We start from the raw sequence: 25150 nt of genomic DNA, 5'->3' as shown, positions 1-25150 counted from the left end.
TTCAGTCAAAGGAAAGAAAACGGTTCCAGTTGTAGGGAGCTGAGTTAGTCAGATTCCAGCTTTGGCTCACCCTTAGAGAAGCCTTTTTCTCTGTTGATTGAAAAGGGAAACTGAAGTGACTAATCTGCTAACGTAGGCCTCTGATGGATGAGTGGCAAGAGCTTGCTTTAGAATGGTACACCCACCTCTCTATCTTGCTCTCACTTGATAGACTCCTGACCTGTTCATTAATCAATTTCTGAACCTGTCAGCTTTTTACAGTAAGATATCACTGATACCACTTTTCCTTAAGCTATGCTGTTATAAACTACAGAGGCTGATTCATGGCTGGGACTGGCTTAACTCAGATGGGTGGCCAGCCTCCATCTGTGCTCTACCCTTCCTGCAGGGACATCTGAAATGGACATTAATAAAATCCTGAGTAACAAGAGTTTGTGGTGCAATTTTCTGAGGGAAAAAAAAAACACCCTAACTGAATTTAGCCTGCAATCAGGATGTGATTGACAAAGAACTCAGAAATCTGTGCAGCAGTTAATAGCAGTTAGTTTGAATGGACAGGAAAGGGTAGCAACTTCATCAGTGGTCTGAAGTGACACCATCCTTGTTTGCCAACTAAGCCTTTAGCTACCTAAGACAGATGCGTAACATTGGAGAGTTCAAACAGCTTCTCTAACATCCCTCTAATCACTTACTTTCCTACTGAGATTGCATGCACATGTCCCATCAGTTCCTGTCACGATGGACACTTGTTCTACAGGAGCAGCACTGAGATCTTTCATTTCTTATGCATTGGTTATTAAAGAACTATGAGACAGCTATGACAAATGGTAGTTATGGAATGACTAGAAGGCTGCAAATTATTAAAACCTTGTACTTTGTATGCCTTCATTAGGTACTTTTTAACTAAACATTAAATATCACAAAAATGCATTTGCATACCTGGTAAATAATTTGCAAGATTACAATTTTATATTTAATTAATAATAAACCATGAAATGTGGTGAATTCCAATGAATAATATTTTAATTTGTGTGGGGTTTTTTTAATATCACCCAAAAGGCCACAATGGGGGAAAATCAAAGTTTCACACCTGATGATCTGGGCTGAGAATCAAACTTCAAAATTTCATAATTGTTGTTGTCTCAGGCTAAAAACATTTTTCTACATAGCATTTTAATTAAACAAAGAGTGATGGAAAAATATATTAATATGGTTCAACAACTAGAATATAAACAGAGAATATAATATAAACTTTAGTTGATTTTGCAGTACCCACATATGAGAAATATTAAAATGGAGTTGTTTATGAACAAATAATTATGAGCCATTAATCTAAAGAAGAAACGGAAGTCAGCATTTGGATTTAATTTTTTAAGAATGTAATTTAAATGGATACCATTATGTTATTTCTCTCAGTCACCGCTGAGCTGCACCATTTGTGTAGCTTTCTTTTCTGCTTCTGTCAAATATTAAAACCATATGAAGATCCATTCTGCTGTGACTGTGGCTGGCATACACACACAGGACTGTCGTGAGACGACGTGGAGAATGCAAAATTGCCGGCAGGACCTCTTTGAGCACGACGGGCGGGCCGGCGAGAGTAATGAATCTAATTCAATATGAATTTACCATCAATACTCTTTAATAAGCTCTTAACAACACTGAATATCAATGTCCCCAAGACCACGTTTTTCCCAACCTTATATACTCTATACCCAAAAGGCCATGCGGCAAGCACGGGCTAAGATTGGTTACACATGCAGTCACTCTTCCCTCACCACGATGGTGATTGGCTGCAGGGCACTGTCCACATGCGCAGGGACGACGACGGCGCCCTCCTGCAGCCTGGGTCGAGGGCAGACCAGCTTCTGTTTATTTCCGCATGGTCCTAGTGCACCCCAGCCACCTCAAGCCCTGGCTTGTTCACACCATATGGCCCAAAAACTCTCCACAAATTCCTCCTTTTTTTTTTTTTTTTTTTTTTTTTCTTTTTGGACAAGCCAGGCTTGATTAGCTGTGCGTTCTAATTCCTCTTTGATACGTGATAGAAGACAACTTATACATATCAATTACAACAACAATCAACATAAAAAATGCACTTTGCAATAAACTCTTAATCCACCCCCCTAGGCCAAGCCAATTTGTTAAACTTTTTAAACCAAAAATCCTACGTCTTTCTTTTTTCTTTTTATAAAAATACAATAAGAGGTGTTCAAAGAATGAATCAGTATGATTTCCTGTGGCTCTGGCCCTATGGGAAGGCGATCATAGCAATTATCATGGTTGTCAAACCATGTGCTAATATTTTTCTTCTTAGTAAACTTGAGGTATTCCACTGCCGTTTAAATATCGCAATGGATTGATTAAACAAATACCAAGAACTTTAGTTTAAAGGTACTCCTACTTAACATGTAACAAACAATGTGCTGGGTGTTGATAAACTTACTCAGCAGGTAGTGGTGTTTAAAGGCCTACTTATATAACTATATTACACATACATGACACAGCTAAATTAATGCAAAGGTTACGCCTCACTCTGTGTCCTCCGAAGGTTCTGTTGCAGGGAGTTGATTCGGTTGAATTTGTTTCAACTCCGGCTTTACTGCTCGGCTTGGAACCCACAATGGACCTTGATCTGTGGAGAGACACATATACCCTCTACCATTAAAAATAACAGGTACTGGTCCCTTCCACATTCCAGTGGTGGGATCACGATATCTCACCATGAATTCCGGTAAAGTGTTCTTCCTTCCTAGTCTGATCTGATAATGATGAATGATCACAGGAGGTTCCTCATGGTCTCCAGTTAAACATAAATAATTCAAGGTAAACAACACCTTTGCTAAGCGCTGTTGACAATCTAACTCTTCCTGCTTCTGTTTGTTCAAATACCCCTTGATCATTTGATGTGCCCTCTCGATGATTCCTTGGCCCGTTGGGGAATGAGGTATACCTGTAACATGCTTCACTCCCCATTTCATCAGAAAAGTTCTAACTTTCTGGCTAACATAGGCAGGGCCATTGTCTGTCTTAATCTTTTCTGGGACACCCATTACGGCAAAGCAAGCTGTGAGATGTTTACATACATGCTGTGCTTTTTCCCCTGGTAAAGCAGTAGCCCATATCATTTTTGAAAAAGTATCAATTGTGACATGCACATATTTAAGTCTTCCGAATTCTGGCACATGCGTCACATCCATTTGCCATACTTCTAAGGCTTTTAAACCTCGAGGATTGACACCGATTCCTATACCTAACATCTGGCCTCCACACTGAGGACATGCCTGTACAATACTTCTTGCTTCATTTAAAGTTAAATCAAATTGTCTTTGCAGACCTCTGGCATTTTGATGAAAGCACTCATGACTTTGTCTCGCTTGTTGGAATTTATCTGTTGGAGGCATGTGCTGTACTGAACTTACTAAACTATCTGCAATTTGATTTCCTTCACCTAGACCAAGATTCCATTGATGACTACGAATGTGAATCACACAGCAGGGTTCTTTTCTTTGATTTAAAATAGCTCTCAACTGTACAAACAATTTTCCTAATCGAGGATTATTCGATTGTCTTAGCAGAGCATTTTCCATTCTGGGTATTACACCTGCTACATACAAAGAATCTGTGACAACATTTAAGGCAGATTTCAGCCAATTATTTAAGGCCCATATTACTGCCGTGAGCTCTAAAGTCTGCAATGAATCCTCTTTTGAACCTTCAATTAAATGCTGTTTCCACTGACTATTCTCTTGCCAGACACATGCTGCCTGGTGTCTTCGTTTTCCTGCATCTGTATATACTGTAAGCCCTTCAACAGGTTTTGCTTTTACTTTGCTTCTCTCTAACCACTGATTTGTTCTAAGGAATTGCCATAGCTTCCCTTTTGGTTGTCGTGAATGTACCTTGCCTATAAATCCTAATAATGCATTCTGAATAGGCACCGAATTTCTCAGCCACCATTCTAAATCGGCTCCATTTATTGGAATACTGATGTCATCTGGTTCCTGACCGCTAAGTTCTAATATTCGAGATCTTCCTTTTCGAATCAATTCTCCAACTGCTTCTGGTCTTGTCTGAATGCTGAATTTTGGTTGGACACTAAGAAAAACCCATTCTAATAATCGTAAATCATTTTCTGTTTTCAATCTGACAGTGGCACAAAAGGAAGAATCGGTAGCAAGATCTATGGGGAATTCCCCGTCTTTGTTTTGCCACTGGCAGATGATTGCACATGGATGTTCTAGATTGCTAATAAGAAGAGAAATTGGTTGATCAGAAAGTCTTCGGCTAGACCAATTTGTCTGTACCTTTTGTATAATATCAGAAAGACATTTGAGATGCACGGACTCTAAGCTTATTTTCTTAGCTGGATCACCTCCTTTTAGAAGTGAAGTAAGAGGTGCTATATCACTGTTAGTAATGCCTACGTAATTTCTAATCCATTGTATGTCCCCTAACAATTTTTGTACATCATTTAATGTCTGTAAATCAGTATGTAATTCGATTTTTTGTGGACGAATCTGTGCATCACAAATGGACCAACCAAGGTATTTCCAAGGTGCGGACCTTTGAACTTTCTCTGGAGCTATGATCAATCCCTTTTCTTTGAGTTTGATTGTAATTTGGACTATGGAACTTTCTGTGAACTCAGCTTGTTGACAGAACAGAATATCATCCATATAATGATAAATAATTGTTTGTTTCCATGATGCACGAATAGGTTGAAGTGCCCATGCAACATACATTTGGCACAGTATAGGAGAATTTTTCATACCTTGCGGTAGCACTACCCACTCATACCTTTTAGCTGGTTCCGCTTTGTTTACAGAAGGCAGTGTAAATGCAAAATGCTGTGTATCTTGTTCATGTAAAGGAATGGTAAAGAAACAATCCTTTAAATCCACAATTAGAATATGCCAATTTTCTGGTAACATTACAGGTGATGGTAATCCAGGCTGTAATGCACCCATGGCTTGCATTTGATCATTTACCTTTCGCAAGTCATGTAATAATCGCCACTTTCCACTCCTTTTTGGTATTACAAAAATCGGGGTATTCCATGGACTAGTAGAAGGCTTGATATAGCCTGCAACTAATTGCTCTTCTACTAATTCATGTGCCTTTTGCAGTCGCTCTTGCGTTAATGGCCACTGGTCAACCCAAACTGGGCTATCTGTTAACCAGGTCAATGGAGGGTTGGGCGACCGCTTTCCAGTGACCACTAATGAAAAGGTGAAGTAGTTAACACAGCACCAAGTTGCCCCAAGACGTCACGTCCAATAAGCGCCTCAAGGCTGCTTGGCAATTCCATTACATACACCCTAAGGGTTACACATTGACCTTCAGGGAAACTAATGGAAATGGGATCAACACTTATATTTGGAATAGTTTGACCCCCTACTCCAGCTACAGTGGAAGAGATTGATTTTTGAAGTTTCCATTTTCGTGGCCATTTGAATTGACTAATGATGGAGACATCAGCCCCAGTATCAAGCATTGCATTTACATCTACAACAACACTAGAATCAGATCGAAATAGTTGTACACGTAACATGGGACGCTGAGTCATTGATGAGGTGAAGCAAACTGCAGGACCTGTCGATCCAAATCCTTTATCACGCCTTTCTATTGAGGATGCTGGAGGAACTCCTGGAAGTGTTGGTAGGCAGTTTTCCAATGCTACTACCTGAGCTATTTTACTCCCAGAAGGAATAAAAATTGGCGGATGCAGAGTGTAGGCCAGGATTTGAACAGTTCCTGTAAAATCTGCATCAATTATCCCTGGTATTACTATAAGACCCTTGATACTAGCAGAAGAACGGCCAATCAATAGGCCTCCAATGAGACTACCTTGTCAAAATAAAGGTCCTTTAGCATTTGTTGGTATTCTATGAACTGCAGTATTGGTCTGGTCGCTTCTGAACGTATACCATACTTGGTGATTGTTTGTTTTGCTTGCTGTAAAATTTTCCATTCATGTGGTTCCCATACCGCTGTCTGGGTGTTCATATTCTGAATTACTGGTAGGGCTAATTTTGCTGGAGACCAATAACCTTCTAGGATGGCATCTTTGATGACCCCTGACCATCTGCCAGGTCGGGGCTGTGGTTGGTCAGTAGAATCTATAGGTACTCTTGGTTGCATTGTTTGAGGAAGGCAAGCTGGTTTTTGAAACTCTATTTGTCTCTTATTTTTCTCTACATCTGACATTCGCAGGTCAAGTTGTTCAAGCTTACTGGTAATCTCTTGCAGTAACTGCTCTACTACTTGGGGTGAGCGCAATGATGTAGAAGGAGGCTCACAAGAAACTTCCACAGGTGTTTGTGGAGGCACGTCGTGGGGCAGCTCCGGCCCCGACGGCCTGGCCGGGCCCGGCCCGGCTGACGCGATGGTCTGAGAGGGGGGCGTGTCTGGCTCGGGACAGGGCAGAGGTGGAGCTGTAGGCGGAGGCCGGCACTCAGGGCCTGCCTCATCCGGACAGTCCCCTAGTTGCATTTCCGGTTTCTTGTCACATTGCCCCAGAGACTCAGAAAAGGAAACTTCCGGTTCTTTGTTTACGGACGGCAAAGTTTCCAACTCCCGCCGCAGATCAGATTGCGAGAGTATGGGCTGAGCCGGGACCCCTCGGCCACCCCGAACGGCAGGCAGACCCCACAGAGTAGGCCACAGGCCCCGCTTCTCTTTTGGCCGACAGGTCTTATCAGTCCAAGTTTGTTCTGGGACAAGCGCCCTCGCGGCTCTCAGGGCAGCGCTTTGTTCGGACTTCATAACTTCTAATGATTCTAACACATTTCTCCACAAATTTCTCAGAGCTTTAATTTCTTTTTCTTCTTCCCCTCTCATAGTCTTATCCCACATTGTGTCCCCCACTGATCTCCATTCCATTGGGGAAAACAAAAGTGGAATTTCTGCAAAGTGTCCCCACTTCTGAGCTAAAAAAATCAATGTGACTAAGTTTTCCTGTGACGATTCAATACCTCTCTTAGAGAGTATACTCGTCAACAGTGCCGCTGCTGTTTCAATATCCATTATCTTATCTTATCAATGCGGTCTTAAAGTAGAAGGCGAGTGGCCAGCTCGTCTGGTGCTTGTCTTTTACTTCCGGACAAAGCACACTCTCCTACAGCCCGGCTTGGCTCCGTCTTTAGGAATGCTGCTTACCGCAGTAATTGTGCTCCGGAGATCCTGCTTTGCGAACCATCCTCTGCTACCATTTGTCGTGAGACGACGTGGAGAATGCAAAATTGCCGGCAGGACCTCTTTGAGCACGACGGGCGGGCCGGCGAGAGTAATGAATCTAATTCAATATGAATTTACCATCAATACTCTTTAATAAGCTCTTAACAACACTGAATATCAATGTCCCCAAGACCACGTTTTTCCCAACCTTATATACTCTATACCCAAAAGGCCATGCGGCAAGCACGGGCTAAGATTGGTTACACATGCAGTCACTCTTCCCTCACCACGATGGTGATTGGCTGCAGGGCACTGTCCACATGCGCAGGGACGACGACGGCGCCCTCCTGCAGCCTGGGTCGAGGGCAGACCAGCTTCTGTTTATTTCCGCATGGTCCTAGTGCACCCCAGCCACCTCAAGCCCTGGCTTGTTCACACCATATGGCCCAAAAACTCTCCACACAGGACCACCTTGTAATGATGAAACAGAGACTGAGAATTTAGAGCTGAGAATGTGTTTATTGGTTTGATATCAGGAGTCAGTATTGGGATGAAGAATATATGAAAAGATATAGTATTAAAAGAGAAAAAAAAAACCAAGCCTATGCTTCAGAGATGTTATGAGATTAATCTCATTCACTCCACTCAAGAGCTAGGCTACTCACGGATCCATCTTTATTCACTCAGACTATAACTAAGACATCTGATGTAATTTGTGTAGACTGCTCATGGATTATGCCTGTTTTTTTTATTTACCATGGAAGTAATCTAGATGACTAGTTAAATAAGAAGTCCAGCTTTTTTGTGGTTAAAGCTAGAATAGCAAAAATAACTTTTCATGTTATTTTTGATCTGGAAAAATATTTGCTTTATTTAACTGGATTTCAGTAATTTACAAATCATTTTTGACATAATAAAAGTTATTTTAAAATAAAAAAATAAAGGAGAGTAGAAGGAATTTATAATCTGTCTTTTGTCAGTCCAATGAGGTTGCACTATTTTCACTTTTTTTGACTTGGTATTTCATTTTCCTGAATTTCTGAACAGTTTAATTGTCTTTTCCTCCTTCCTATATAGCTGTGCTATTATACTTCAGAAGCAAAGCACTATATTGAGAATATTAAGTACACTATCCTACAGAAGGAATGCAAACCAAATCCACTAATAGTTTTGTTTTATTGTTTTAATTTTAACTAGACCAATGTAGGAAATGCCAAAGACTAACAGCTCTTTCAGAAATGACATTTTCAAGCTGTCACTTCTTTATCACAGCAGAAGGGTGCTGTGGCCTCATCTTGGCTCCCAGTGCTGGATTCAGGCTTACTCAAAAATGCCTAACTTTCTCAGTGAACTGCCAACATTTTACCCTAACATCTGGCTGATATTCAGAAACCATATTTGCTGTCAATAAAATCCCCAGAAAATCAAGGAAAGCTAAGAACTGTCAAAGGCTTCTGAAAATATGATGTTTTGCAGGCATAGATGCAACCCTGATTTCATGAAGAAAATGGTTAGTTTTGTGTTCACATTAATGTCAGAAGACCTGGCAACACATATTACCATAGGTCTGTAGGAAGTGTGGGGGACTACGGTGGGTCCGTGGATTCCCTGACGGAGGGCATGGGAACAGAAATTAGCCTTGAAGATATGAAGGCCTACCCGTGAGAAAGATGGGAGTAAAGGAGTATCCAGAGATGTTAAGGATGTGACTGTGAGAGAGAAGGGAGTAGAAGAGTAACGTTGATGGTAGCAAAAATAGCCAATGAGATGTTACTGCTGTAACTTGTAACCAATAGTGAAGAGACACATGAATTGGTAAAATGGTATAAAAATGCACTTGTGGCGATAAATGGCATCTATTACTTTCATCCTGGAAGAACTTGGTCTATGTCGTTTGTCCGTCTCAACCACAACAAGGAAGACAGGCCTAAAATCTCCAGAACCCCTTTTCTCCCAAGTCCACCAGTAGATAAATGCCTCAGTCCGATAGATACATCATTGCCTGAGAGACAACGCAATCAGGTCTACAGGAGAACAGCTTGGTATGAAATGGGCAGAAACAAATTTGAGGTGGAAATTAAAAGCAAATTACTTACCAGTGGTGAAGGCTGCAGAACAGCCTGCTGCAATATTCCTTCTGAACAGCTTCATGAAGGAGCTTCATAAATGTATGTAGTGAATGACATGAAGTAACTCTGTCATCATGTGTTGGACTTGATAATCTTAAAGGTTTTTTCCAACCTAAAGGACTCTATTATTTGATGATTCTTAATCACTTCAGGAGGGGAAGTAATGACTGCTGCCTACTCTACCTATGCCAGCCCCACGGAGAGGTGGGTGCGCTGCCCCTCTCACTGCTGAGTGAACAATCTCAGCATACAGGGCCTTGGGGACTGGAAGGAACTCCCAGCATGAACAATCTTGACTCTCAGACTGCCACATCTGACCAGCTCCCCCGCATCCATCAGTGACAGCCAAAGGACAGCATTTCTCTCCAGGGTTTATTAATTTGATCTGCATGCTTCCAGTGGTGGCAAAATTTAACTTTGCCTACCTTACTAAGAAGCCCTGAACTGGCTTTTCTTATTTTTGCATTGAAAATGTTGCTAAAACTTATTTGTGAATAATTTGTTATCCAGGTTAGACTCAATGATTACTTTCCTTATTCCACTTTTAGAGTTAACTATAGCATGTAATTGATTATTTTAGATTTTGTAATAATAGCATGTACTTATATACTGCATCTGGCTGGGATGGGGTTAACTTTCCTCATAGCAGCACATAATAATAAATAAAAACCTCATTAAAAAACTGCCTTTATTAAGTTTGATTTCCTGAGTTTTTTCAGTGTTTTCTTCCCTAGTCGTGTAGAGAAGGGGGAGTGAGTGAGTTGCTGGGTGGGGGTCTGTGGCAGAATGCAAACCCTCCTCTCTCCCCCTCCCTTCCTTCAAAATGGAAGGCATAGACACATCTTCCCCTCTCTCTGCTGCTTGAGGCTAACAGCTTCTTTTGTTTGAACCCAGAGCCTGCTAGCCAGGGTCATTAAGAGAGAGAAGAAGGGAGCGCAGAGGCGCCAAGGAGACGCTGGGCGCCCACGGCCGGTGTGGAGGATGTTTGGAAGCTTCAGGGGCACCCCACAGCCAGTGTGGGGGTGCAGAGAAGCTTCTGGAATGCCTACAGTCAGATCTGATCAGCCTATAAAAATGTGATTCTCGTCAAGGCCCGCCCCTTGCGTGATCCTCTTGGAGTTACGAGCTGAGCTGCTGCTGCCAGGAGCCAGAAAGTTTTGTGGCATGTGGGGTTTTATACCTTATGTTAATTACTACTTATTAAAAGGTAAGCAAAGAACAGAAAGAGATAAAAAAAAAAAAGGAAAGAAAAGGAGAGACAGATTTCACCACCATTTCGGCTCTCACAACATCTATTATGGGATTCATAGTCTTGGATCTCTTGGATCCAGGGATGAGCATTGTAGTAAGTGCTCCAATGCCTGGCTCTGTTCCCATGACAAGAATGATGGTGTTTGTAGTCTGGATCCAGCTACTAGAAAGAAAATTAATTGTATCCCAGCCAAAACCAAGACACGGGGTAAACCAAAAAGTCTCCAGAAAAAAAGAAACAAATAATTGATTTTTTTAAATGCATACATGATACAGAATTCAATTGAAATCAGAGTACAAATTGTGTTATTTCTAGCAACAACTGTCAAACTTAAAGTTGTTTTGAAATTATCTGCATATATGTGAGTTAAATGTGATCCAGTTAGAATAATGAATTATATTTTTTTTTTTTTTTTAATCTGAGGATGTTGTATCAGTCCTGTATGAAGCAGTTGCACAATCTGGGCTCCTAATAGTAGTCAATATGCTCATTTAGTTGTAACTTGGAGGAAAAATCAGTGAGCCCTTCAGAGCTGCTGTGCTATGGTTTTATGAGTCACTTGACTCATAGTGACACCGGTGGGATTTGCAAAGTTGGGATTTGGAATGTAAGGATGTCTAACTACTTCCTGTTTATCCCAAAATCCAAAGAAGTCTTACTGGCTCACTCTAAAGCATTGTAGAACATTCAATAGAGAAGGAAGCGCATAGCTATTATGCTAATTCTCTTCCTTCTTCAAATACCTCCCTGAATTATTTCTTAGATAACATGATCTAGCAGCAAAAGAAAGTGCCAGAAACATCCAAATGTCCTCTGAGAAAAAAATAAGCAAACACATGAAAAAAACATACTACCTTTATTTGCTGTATCTGGCCTGTAAATAGGAGAACTTTTTGGTCTAAATGTCATGACTGACCTTCACTAAGAAAATGTTGTGCCTTAGAGGCCAATGATTTATTTTATTTTAGTACCTGACAACAGAAAGGATTGTATAAGAACACAATTTCCAGGCTTCAGATTAAAAAAGATAAACTATTTTTTCACCCATTTAGCAATTTAAAATAAAAGAAAGATTGAACTATGCACTTGCAAAGTGGGTGTCTGAAACCTGGAGCTGGGTAAACTTTGGAAGTAAGAACAAAATCTAAAGGCTCATAGAAAAGAGTTGAACAGCAGTTACACTACAATACTAACAATTTGTGGCAGATTTTGTGATAAAAATTTTTCTTTCATCAAGCACAAGTAGGATTTTCAGGGATTATATTTGTCAGTTCCTTCGCAATATTCTAGCCAATCTGTTTAGTTCACAGCATATACACAGATCAAGAAATATAGAAATTTCATAAGCAGAAGATGAGCTACTGAATAGTCTTTTCATCTAGAATGTTTGTCTTCTAATTGTTTCCCAGTTCCAACATTTGCCTCTAAATAAAATTGACAAAAATCACTTTTTCGTGCCATATGGCTGTTTCAACTTTTCTATCAAGCATATCTTATTTGTAGATACTCCGTATCTTGGGTTTAAATGGGAGTCTCCATCCAGAATAAATAATTTTTATCAATTACATAATATATAAGCATTAAAGAGTACGTCAAACCAAGGTATACACAGAGGTTATCATGTCAGTGTCTCTTTTATTAAATGCCTTGTATGGAAAGTTACGTATTTAAATAATACACTAGTTTGTATTTCATTACCATTTTCATCCAAGTCTGATAGAGTTTTGTACCAGAAGAGATAATGATAATAATTACAATAGAACTTCTTACATAGCACTTAATATATTTCCACAAGTATTCCCGCAATAGAGCTGTCATTCTTCCATGATTGCCATTTTCAATGATTTTATCATAGCTTTTGTGGATATTTAGCGCTATTATTTAGAGCTTGGAAATACATCATTATATATGAATTTCAGCATTCTTTTAAAAAGCTGAGCTTTAAGGATTTCAGATTCATAAGGTCTGTTTTTCTTGGATGTTGTTTTTTAAATTTTGAAAGTGTCTCATGATTTTTAGCAATATGTAAGGCTAAATCCACCTTCTTTCCCAGTATGTCTCCTGGTGCTCGAAACTAACGGCTCATGTCTGATTTTGCTTGTGTTGTTTAGAATGACTTGCATCCTGTGTGATATAGTTGTTATTTAGGCAGAGGTTTGAGAAATGTTGCAAAGACTGTAACTCCTTTTATACTTTCTCTCTTATCTACACTAGTAAGCATGTCTGTTCCCAGTCAGCTGGCCAGGGATGCTCTCATGGAGACTGCTGTAGAGTGGTCTGCCCGTGGATGTCTCTAACTCACTAAGACACATAGGTCCTAGTTCATTTGTGCCTCACTTGTGAGCTACATGTACCTTATGCAGCATGCGTTCATTCTTGCTGTGTGATCATGTTAATTCTTATTATGGATTACTTTTAGCATTTTTTTTGTCATTTTTGAGCAGCACTGTTTAACATCTCCACCTGTACCATGAAGCCACCTTGTCTGATCCCCATAGGTGTGGTCTCACAATCAGTCCTCTGCTCCCTCAGCTTTCTCCTTTTATCCTGTCCCAGTGTTTCGGACAGCTTGAGACATACTAAACCCCTTGAGTCCCATTTGTCACCCCTTAGGATGTGAGAAGTCTGAACGTTGTAGGAGAGAAGAGTCTGTAAGTGGGTATGGTTGAAGCAGAGCTGTGAGTGCAATGTACCATGTGGGACCACAGGGTCAACCAGCAAGGTGCAGGGTGGGCAATAAGAGAAGCAAGACAGGAGGTAACTCAAAGTGACAGAAGAGATCCCTGATGCTTCCTGAAAGAGGCAGTCAGTTCTCAAGTGCCACTTCACAATGGTGTCACTCTTCAACCTGCTTTTCATGTAGCACTTTTAATACCACTTTCTGAAGTCAAGAAGAATGCCACAATCTCTTGGAAGCAGCTGAGACTTCATATAGCTTGTATCTCAGATTCAAATTGTACTTCAGAAGGAAGAGCAATGAGAAACTTTACAGTGATCATTGCAAAGTAGAAGGCCAATAGTAGGAGTCTGAGAGACCTTAGTCTGGGCTAGAGGATAGTTTTAGCCAACCTAGGATTTTGGCTTGTTTTCTTTTATACAAATTTTGATATTTTATAATGTTAAATCAATCATAGAAGAACTACGAGAGGAAAACTAATTTTTTTACTGTCTTCCAGTGACAAAACCATTTTTCAGGTTGGAACATCTCTCAATGGACACAGGCAATTAATTTACCAGCTGTTTCCTGTCTTTTCTCTTTAGAACTTTACAGCCTGAAGTAGTATATTATTCAGCCTTTCAATATACTTACACATAATGTGAAACCTTGTTGTGGTTTAGCTGCATAAGACAGAAAGGTGAGGATAGGAGAGTTAAAAATATGGCTCTTTCCCACATATTCATAAATAAACTCCCAAATGGAGATCCATTGAGAACATCTATACATTTCCCCAGCTTCTGGTGTTAAGGAAGTTTAAAATCTTGTTAGGAGTACAGAAAATAGTTTTGTACATCACTGTAAATTACTAAAATGTTGAGAATTTCTGAACATAACAGAGTTGACCAGGAAAGCTAAAAGAAATATTAAGCATGATTGCTTTACCTCATGATAATTTTAACTTCTGTGTTCAAACTGAATACAATCAGACAGTTCTGTCTTTTCTCTGCAATTTTTTTAGGGGTTATGGATAAAATTTATTGGATAGCTTGCCATAGAACAACTATTTATTTTGGGAATAAAAAGCAATGCATTTTTGGCTGAAATTGGAATTTGCAGTACCATACATGGAACTTATAAAACATTGCATTGAGTGCTTCTGAATGGTGCTATTATTTCTTGCAAATGCATTAAAACATTCACTTTTGTCAAATGTTAAAATTGGAAATTTTTTTTATTATTATTATTTCCGATTAGTAAAAGAATGAACATCTATAACCTGATTCTCTCTAAGTATCTGACAGGTAATTCTAACAACAAATCTGAACCTGTCATTATACTGATCTTTATATATTTTTTTTTTCTTTTGAGGGTAGGTTGTCCAAATAGTGAAAAATAAGTTTCCTGAACATGAATCTGATCTTCAGTGAAAGAAATGTATTCATTGTAACAGAATGATATAGCAACCTAAATTGTAGTTCAGAAACACATGACTCCTGTAAGATTGAATTTATCTGGGACTTCAAGTCCCACAGGATATAAGAGTAGAAAACACTCCTTGTTTCAAACAGTATAAGAACTAGAAGCATCAAGTGACATTATCACTGAACAGGCTGAAACAAGCAAAAAAGAAATGTATTTTTACCTGAATACATACACTGTGGAAACTCTGCCAGCTGTATTCTGGATGTCAAAAGTGCAAATCATTTCAAAAAGCAATAAAACAAACTCATGGAAGAGAGACATATCAGGACTTTAGCGAACTAAAATATCTCTGGCTCCAGAAATCCCTAGACAGTCTGCTGAAAGCTGGTAGGATAGAGCATGAAAAATACAGAATAAGTTTAAAGGCTTGCCTGGTTCTCACAGGCTTTGTCTAATCAGCTTCCCCTTCCTATTGCCAAAGACAGATCATTCAGCAAATAGACCCTTGGTTTGGTCCAGTTTGCTCTTCCTGTTTTCTTGTATATTATGCAGCCTGACAGAACCTACCAAATTTCCTCTTCACACATTTCATCTAGATGTGCCCCATCCCTGGAAGCCAGGTTGTATGGTGTTTTGAGCAACCTGGTCTAGTGGAAGGTTAGTGAAACATTTTTTTATCATTTACTTAGAAAAGAGTCCGAAGGAATACCATAACCATGAGGAAAGCTATTTTGCAAAGAAAGCATGAGTATCCCACACTGAGGATTTTAAGTCTTCTGTCATTATAGTCAGCAGAGACACTATTTAAAAAGTACTGGTATGATTGGTAGACTCAGACTTGAGCCTGTACTAAAAAGATTCTCTAATCAAGACAGAAGTTGTGAAGAAGATTTATACACTGAAGGTGCTATTTGGGGCACACCTTCTGACACCATGTCCTTTAGGTATTGAAACCTTTTTCCATAAATAAGACAGGCTGCTAGGATATTCTGACACTCTACACTGCAGCAAGTTGGTTTTGTCTTTCTGAGTCTACATGCTCCATTATTTCTTACGCATGTGCTTATGTTTGGCTCCAAGCAAAATTTACAATGAATTTTGGGGGTGGTAATTGACACTTCATAAGTTAATTTCTAAAATTAACTAGCTTAGTTTATTTTTTGCAGCACTTCCTCTTTTTTTATTTATTTATTTTTTAATACTTGTGGAAAATCCATCATCCAATGTCACTTTATTATCTGCTTAAGCCCACTGCTGAAAATTCAGTATGTTAAGATAAGGTCAATATTTATTTTACCTGAGTTAATATAGCATTTCAACCTTAATATTTAAGTTTTAAGTAGTTGAATATAATTTATATTTGAATGTGAATGGTCATTTGCAAAGTCTCAGGTTATAATTTATTGATATGGAGATACCTACTGTTCTTGCAGATTTAAAATAAGAAATAGAAAATACGAGACTTCAATTAAAGTAAGATAAAAGACTTCAACATCTTGTCTTGGGAAATCTTTCAAATAAAGATGCTGTTGTGTTGAACATATGTTTGGAATATTTTCTGTAAATGTGCTGGGTCTGGTTGGGATAGATTTAAATTTCCTCATAGTGGCCTGTGCTTTGCTTTGCATTTTTGACTAAAAGCACATTGATAACACACCAGCGTTTTGGCTGTGGCTGAGCAGTACCAAGTCTTTCTATTTTTCTCACTCTGCCCTCCCCCCATCCCTACAATGAAGAGGATGGAGGTGGGCAAGGGTTCAGGGACAACTGGGACAGCTGACCCAAACTAACTAAAGGGTTGTCCCACTACACATGATGCTATGCTCAGCAATAAAAGATCAGGGCAAGGGGTGTGTGTGTGCATCCTGGTTATGACATTTGACTTCACAAGCAACTATTTGTGGTTGGTTGACTCTTTCTGGATGCTGGGGTCCCACCAAGGCCACTCTATCACTCTCCTCATCAGCTGAGCAGAGGAGGGAAAATAAAGTGAGAGGCTCATGGGTCGAGAAAAGGACATGGAGAGATCATTCATCAATCACCATCACAGGCAAAACAGACGTGACTTGGGGAGATCAGTTTATTACCAATCAAATCAGAGTAGGGTAGAAAAATAAATGCAAATCTTTAAAACACCTTCCACCCACCACCCTCTTCTTCCTAGAATTAACTTCACTCCCAATTTTTCTGCCTCCTCGACACAAGGTGCAGGGGGATGAGGAATGGGAGTTGTGGTCTGTTCATTACATGTTGTCTCTGCCACTCCTTCCTCCTAATGGGGAGGACTCCTCAACTCTTCCTCTGCTCCAGCATGGGATCCCTACCATGGGAGACAGCCTTCCATGAACATCTCCAGTGTGAGTCCTTCCCATGGACTGCAGTTCCTCATGAACTGCTCCAGCATGGGTCTCTTCCACAGGGTGCAGTCCTTCAGGAACAGACTGCTCCAGACTGGGTCCCCCATAGGGCCACAGGACCTGCCATAACCCTACTCTGGTGCAGGCTACCCATGGGGTCATAGCTTCCTTCAGGCACATCTGCTTGTTCTGTAGTGGTGTCCTTCCCAGTCTGCAGGTAGATATCTGCTCCACCATGGACCTCCGTGGGCTGCAAGGGGACAGCCAGCCTCCCCATGCTCTGCACCATCAACTGCAGGGGAATCTCTGCTGTGGCACCTGGAGCACCTCCTGCCCTCCTTCTTCACTGACATTGGTGTCTGCAGAGCAGTCCTCTTTCTGGCTGAAATTGAGCAGGTTTTTTTTTCCCTTCTTAAATATGTTATCCTAGAAGTTGCTGATGGGCTTAGCCTTAGCCAGCACCAGGTCCATCTTGGAGCCATTTAGCATTGGCTCAATCAGACAATATTCTCACAGAAACTACCCTTGTACTACCCCCACTACCAAAATCTTGCCATGCAAAACCAATAGACAATTTTGTGTGTTGAAACCCTGATCCCCAGGAAGTGACTGGACATCTACCTGCTGATGGCCAATGCTGAATGAATGCTGTATTTTGCATTGCTTACATATGTAGCTTTTGCTTTCCCTATTACTCTGTCTTCACCTCAAACCAGTGAGACTTCTTGCCTTCTTTCTACTTTCTATCTTGTAGGAGAGGGGAGTGAACAAGTGGCTGAGAGTTTGGCTGTCATCAAGTCTAACCAAAGGCAACATGACTCAGTTTTATTTCCATCAGTTAACTGATAACTGTTCTCTTGTTTATCTAATCCACAAATTCTTCTAATTTACTACTTCATCATCCTATTTTAATCCCACTAACTCCATAAATCTTTGTGTTGCTACTATTAATACTTTAGCTGCTGCTCTATAAAGTATGAAGAACAGAAGCAAAGCCTTTGATCCACACCTTTCCATGTCCATACATAAATGGTGTCTGTCTTGGGAAAGTAGATTTTGAAAACCCTTGAATAGCTAGAATTTATTGAAAAGTATAATGGGAAAAAAAAGTCATATGAGATTTTAAATAATTTTTAATAATTATTTGAAAAAGCATATGTTTTTACCCACCCACTTTATCCTATTTTCCTCTCTTTTTAATAGTAAATACAATAGAGTGAAGAAGATCCACCACTCTTTTTCGACTTATTTTTTTCTAAATGTCTTCAAAGTTGAAATTAATCTTAGTCTTTGTCTTTACTTACCATTGCTTTAAGCTAACTCTTCAAACTATAAATGAACAAGATTTAAAAAGATTAATTGAGCATCAAGGTTATCAGGTGATTTCTCTTATTTCTTCTGAATAAACAGAATTTGATGTTGAGTAACATTCCAGTCACTTTTTCTGATTAAAGTTGAAAAAAAAAAAAAAAAAAAGACATCTAGAAAAGAAAAGCCTTTGTGACATCAGATGAGTTCAATATAGATCACAGCATGTGTGAGTACACCTGTTATTTAGATATGGCTGTTTTTTTAGAGTTTGAGTTTAGTAAGAGGCTAACTGTGCCCTAGCATTACCTTCTCCTCGTCACTGATAAGGGGAGCCCAGAATGAGAAGCTCAAATGTAAACATGAGCACTTAGGAGACGAAGCCAGCTGGATATGCTCTTGTATACATATATTACCTTTGCAAATGCACCAGAATCTCATTGTTTTAATGCCAAGAAAATGTTAACTCTGAATTTATTTATCACTTGTTTATATTCATTAATTCTTAGGATGGTGTTCTCACTGGGCAGCATCTGGGAAAGAATTCAGATACTGTATTAAAAATCTCCTGGCTGTATCACTGGAGAATGTCATAGTTCCTGGTGGTATTTGTCCCTCTAAAATTATAACATCAAAATCAAATTTAATGTACACCAGGGTTCCAGAATGTCACTTTTATTTTATTTTTCTCTTCCAAAGTATGTTTGGTCAAAGCACGTTTGGCCAAAGCAGATTCTGTTTTATCAGCATAATTCCTTAGGCCTGGACTCTCTTTGTTCATTTGAAAAACCTATGTAACTTTGGTTGGTAAATACAAATCAAGGTTTAGTCCACTGTGTTAGCATGTAAAAGCAAATGTGAAAAGAAATATTGATTTTCTCCTCCCCCAGACAAGCAAGGGAATTCAAGTAAAGATTGAACTGGAAGAAGATGTGTCACTCTTACTAGGAACTGATCTATGCCCTCAAAAATATTCTAAAACAAATATTTCTATTTCTGTGCCTCTCATATGATGTGAATTAATTTTTTTGTCTCCTAAATGGAACTCAAAGCCTTCTGTTTATTACTGTCTGTGGAACAGAGACAAAGATATTGATTCCAAAACACTTCTCAGTGGCACTTTTTATTTACAGAACCTGTAAATTTACGATGCTCCGAATTTATACTGATGTTTTCAGTCTTGAGTTTCTGAATTATTTAAAAATAAATAAAACATGAGTAGAGTGGTTCTCACAATGAGATTGGTGAGGGGGGGTCATATTAAAAACACTAGTAAGAAAAGCAATATTGTTGTTGAGTGACAGGGAGGCAAAGTTTTCATGTTTTGACAGCTGACATTGTGGCTCTGCCTTCCAGATTCTATATTAAAGTGGACCATTAGTAAATCATACCCAAAACTTACCCCGAAATTGTACTTTAGTGGAATCTTCAGAGAGTTTCAGCTCATTTTTGAAATGTTCTGCGTGCCAGGTGCATGCCATGAGCCTGTGCTGCTGCAGCTGAGTGGAGTTCAAGTGCAGTTTTTTCTCCTGGGTGCCAAGAGGTTGTTGGAGATGAGCTCTGAGAACAGGCAGGCTGAGTACAGGCAGTTTGGAGCAGAAAGAAATAAGCACTCCACAGCTCAGAAGAAGAAGAGGTGCAAGGACCAATGCCCTGGAGAATGAGAAAACAAAGTAATAGCAGGGGAAGGAAACAGGATATGAAAAGTTGAGACACAGGGTTACACAGACAAAGCAAGAGCAACAAAACCTGGTAACAGCAACAATAGTACCAAGCCTTGATTGCCCCCTGGCATCATCAATCCCCACCATTGTCTTCTAACTAAAAATATCTGGGAAACCTCACAGCGCAGATGAGTGTTCCCCTTTCTAGTCACTGCCCCATGTAGGGGCTACTAACAGTACCAGGCCTGCCTGCGGTAGGTCCTTTTGCAGCCTTTGGAATAGTGGTTCTGAAGGATTTGACTCTCAAAAAAGCACAGCTTGGCTCCAGAGGAAAAAATTTCTTCTATTTTTCCTGTCTCAACAACAGCAGGGTTTTTTTTTCATGTTTTTAAAAGCTAATTATAATTGATACATGAGGAGTGTTGAGATTGCAAGGTCAATTACTCAGAAGTTAGAAAAATGCCAGAATTAAGGTTGCCTATACAGCTTTAATTAGTCTGTCTTAGATGTAAGTATTACCATCTATAATTACATTAGCACATGCATAACATTCTTTCCTCATTCCGTTCATGGACTGCAAATCAGGTTTTATAATGAAAGAGACTGTTGACTGTAGGATACCACTGTAAATTTTTTCAGAAAATAAAGGTACACAGCTAATGAAGCAGGAGCTGAAAGAAAAAAGACTTAATAATTATGATTGCTGGATGCTTCCCAAAGAAACTGGATTTTATCAGACACTTTTATGGTGTTGGGCAAGACACATGCAGGCCAGTGTGGGCTTTTCATCTCTTCTGAGTGCTGTTGCTCTAGCCTGGGACTGGCGATTAACAAAATAAAATGTGATCATACAGAGGCTGATATCATAATGCATCAGTGTAGCGTGTTAGACTTGGGATACATTTGAAATTTTAATTCTGGTATTTCCCAACTTCTGAGTACTCATCTAGTAATATTTTAGTTGGTGCTTCTCCTTTCTGAGTGCTTTGTTTGTGTGTTTCTTAGAAGTTAAAGGTAACTGCGTTATTCGTACCTTAGTGCCAACTTTTATTTTTTTGTCGTCCTCACAAAAGCGTCTGGAATGGAATAATTTTGAATTACAATCATGCCTTTAACATTCAGAATTGATTTGAATCCTATGAAAGTCTGTGGTCAATTCTTACATTTCGTTAGCCTTCTTTCTTTTCTGTGGCTAATTCCTATTTTCTTACTTTCTGTAAAAGTGCAAAGTTATTGCCATAATAATAAAGCTAATGTAAACTGTATACATTATCTGTTAGTTAAAATTAACTAACTAGCCATGAAAGGAAAAAAGTTCTAGGAGACACAGATGTGATAAATCTTACCTGACATGCTTTATATGTTGTTGCTCTTGTAATGTACTGGAAGAGAAGCTAGGGCAATACATTACAGGCTCATTCCTCTTTGCAAACAAATATCGGCACTTTTATATCACCAAAGTAAACACTTTGTGCATGATGCCATCCATCCTGTCCCTAATCACTGGGACATAGCTGCTGAGAAGTATTGCTGAAGATATGTTGAGATGCTCTACACAGTATCACTTTCCAGCGTCCTCTCTTGCTCTCTTTTCTGGGTCTTTGAGGTGCTACTCTAAGAAGATCTGAAACTTGTGGTAGTTGTATGACAAAGATATTGTTTCTCAGGGGCTTCTAATAACATCAGCCACTGGCGAATGCTTGCCTTGGATGTTCAGAAATGTCAGGAGAAAATCTATATGCATATCACCAGGGTGAAGGTTTCTTCTATAGCTCTCACTGAGTGTCTAAACAAGGGAGCAGGCAGCAGCAACCTGCTTGGTCTTTCATCTTGGTTCCCTTTTGGTAAGAAGTGCAGTGAATTTTCTGCAACAGACAAATGAACAGTATCTACAGAAGATTCAGATTCTGGGGTTAGAATAAAAGGTAACGGTAATCATATCATAGTCCCTGCTCCTGACAGTAAATAATACTTGCCTCTTTCACACTGCTTTTATCAATGGATCTCAAGATGCTTCTCAAAAAAAGAGTGTTTTGATAATATTTTCTTTAATGTTTTGTCCAGTCTAACTTTAAATGTTACTGTTCAAAAAAACATATTGTATTTACAGCACACTTGCAAAGAGAGCCCCATGGCAGAGAGAAAATGAAGACACTTTTGTCTACATCACATAAAACTTAATGATGAAACCATTGGAGAGTAAGGATCAAGGCACACTGCATGTAGTCTCCCTTTCATAATCACTCTTGCCATTTTAGTTCCACATAGTCACCTGGAAACCCACCTTAAATAGAAAAAGAGCAATGGAGTGAACACAAGCACAATTTCAATAATTTTTCAAAACTGAGTAGCCTTTCTATGTACAGAAAACAGGACTTCATTTCTGAAATTAATTTTAAAAAATGAACAGTTAATTTTCTGAATTACATAATGGAAACCATTAATATTGTTATTACATATGCTATGGTAATCAAAATTGTGCAATCAAAATTGAAGATTTGTCTCAGCGACTTGAAGCATGTTAGATTAGTTTTTTTTTATCAACATATCACTTTCTCTTACCATCAAGATGCTTGGTGGTGTTTTGACTAGAGTCATATGTAACTGCTTCTGACTTCTGAAGAAGTAATGGCCACATTGGCTTTTACATCTTCTGGATGTAGGAATAGATTTTACTGCAAGGATTTTGCTTACACTTATTGTGAATAACTTCTAACATACAAGCTTGTTTTATTCCTTTAACTAATTTTTCATATCAATGAAGAGCCTAAAATGTTGACTGGCTGCTTGGGTCAAAGATGAAAAATGAATGTAGATTAGGAGTTTTCCAGTAAAACTATTTTTAAATAAAGAGATATAATTTACCAAAAGGTAACTTGGAACAAAGTTTTTAAAAAATTAAAGTTTTTTTTGGTAAATATATTTCAAAACTGTTGGTATGTCTTTTGCAACCCTCTTTTAAGTGAAGTTTCATTAATTTGAACTTCAGCTAAAGAATATTTTCCCATAACTTATACATAAACTGATCAAATAATTAAAAATGAAATAAAATATATTTTCATGAGAAAATGTTTCCACTGCCCTCATAATGTACCATTATAATTATACTGAAACATTTAAGGTTAAATTTTCATTTTTGTCTAAAAGGAAGTTTGGACTCTTAATGAGATAAAACAAGAGTTTTCACACAGGCTTATTAAGCATGAATTTTGCCCTAGACAAATATTGGACATGATCTATTTGATTACTAAAATTTAATCATATTTATAACTAATGAATTATGCTTTCCAGATTTATGTTTTAAAATACATATTTGTTTTTCTTTTATGCCACAACAGTGCCACAACAATCACCCATGTATCTAGAGGTGAGTTGTGTTAGTCATATCTCAGCATATATTGCCTTAAGCTATGCTTAGAGTATCAGAACTTGTATACTATATAAAACAGCTATATCTTACAAAATATTAAAGCACAGCATGATATCAACATAGTATGACATGGCCAATTCAAATTCAACAGCCTGCATCTTTTTTAAAAAGATGAAAAGTGTTTATACCTGCATCAGAGTTACTATCTAAAGTTTTGTGCTAGTACTGACAGTTTTAAACTAATTTCTAGAAATTTTTCAACTCTGCTGTTTCTTGAAAAGACATAAAAAACCAAGACAGGAAAGGAAAGGAGCAAGAAATAGCTTGTATCCAATTGATTTCTGCTTGGTTTACTCTAGTTGGAAGTTTGCCCCTGTTTCTTGATTTGAAATGGGGATTTGATACACGTATCTCCCTAGAGTTGTTTTACCCACTATTCTTAGAAAACTCCCTCTCTTCTTTTTTCATGACCTTATTTTTTATATTTCCATGTAGTTAAAAAGACATTAGGAAGAACTCATATCTTGGTAGATAATACACCCAGTTGGGCAGATCAATTCTAGTCCATGCTTCAATGAGTGTGTAGGAAATGATGTATTTATGTACAGCTTTGACAGAGAACACTGTAAGTTTATTTTTTACCTGAAAAACTGCATAGAGCTTGGTACTTATGCTGCTTACTTAGAAGACACCAGGAACATAAACTTGTGTCTTCTGATAAAAGGTGGATGTGCTAACTTATCTGTCATCTATCTTGGAAGATGCGGTACTAAAAAAATCTCCTATTTGAATTTCAGTGTACAGTGAGGACACCTTTCAGAGATGCTACTGACAAAGCAAGAGTTTTAATTGTCATATAAAACCAGTTTGATGAGGCCCAATTAATGTTTGTTAATCTCACTAGGCTCACATTTGAACAGTCACTGTAAGCTTATTGAAGAAAGCCAGAGTTTTAATTCAGTAGAAGTGGGGATCTGAGTTAACGTTCTTTATCACTAAAATTAAAGTGTCTGTTTTCTAGTAGGGTTTCAGCTTGTTATCTTCTTTCCTTTTCACATGGCCTAGCAGAAGCGGGTGGTCTGGCATTAATAAAAACTGCCCTGGGGAAAACTCTGAAGAATCACTCCTTTAAACATGCCTCATTTTATCTGTTTTACATATTCATTCTCCAAGATATTCTTATACACATGAAGATCAATACATTAGGGTGTCTAATTCTTATTACCTACACAAATCACTCTTTTCATTAACATCAAACTTACATTAGCAATTATTAGCATATTACCATAATTATAACATTTTTATAACTTCAACTTGCAGATAATTTATTGCTGAAAACCAGTTCTATCAAAAAACTCATATGTTGAAACTTGTTACAAATAGCATGCTTCTGTTTTCCTTTTTAGTCAGCAAAGTTACTTTCTATTATGAGTTACTTGCTGAGTATTAGGACAGCTTCCTGTAATGCCATACTCATTGTACAGTTTTCTTGTATGAAAAAAGTTGACATTTTCTTCTACTGAGTGAACAACAGCCTTGTTGGGATCAACAGCTAGAAGACTTCTGACCTGTCACCTTCTTGTCAAGGGCTATTGTCCCAAGTTGGGAGCAGATGCATCCAACATATCAGAACCTTCTGGGGCAGATGGTGTTGCCACCTCAGGTGTGGTGACTCATTTGAAGAACAGTGCCTGTGATGTATAATATATGTAATCAAGATTAAAAAGAGAGGGAAAAAAATCACGACAAACAGAGGAGGGCCCCACTTTGTAAGAAGGGCTGAAATGAGATCTTCAAAATTATCGAGAAT

Source organism: Streptopelia decaocto (assembly GCF_964273445.1).
Source record: "Streptopelia decaocto genome assembly, chromosome: 1".
NCBI lineage: Eukaryota > Metazoa > Chordata > Aves > Columbiformes > Columbidae > Streptopelia > Streptopelia decaocto.
This window is presented reverse-complemented; position numbering follows the sequence as displayed.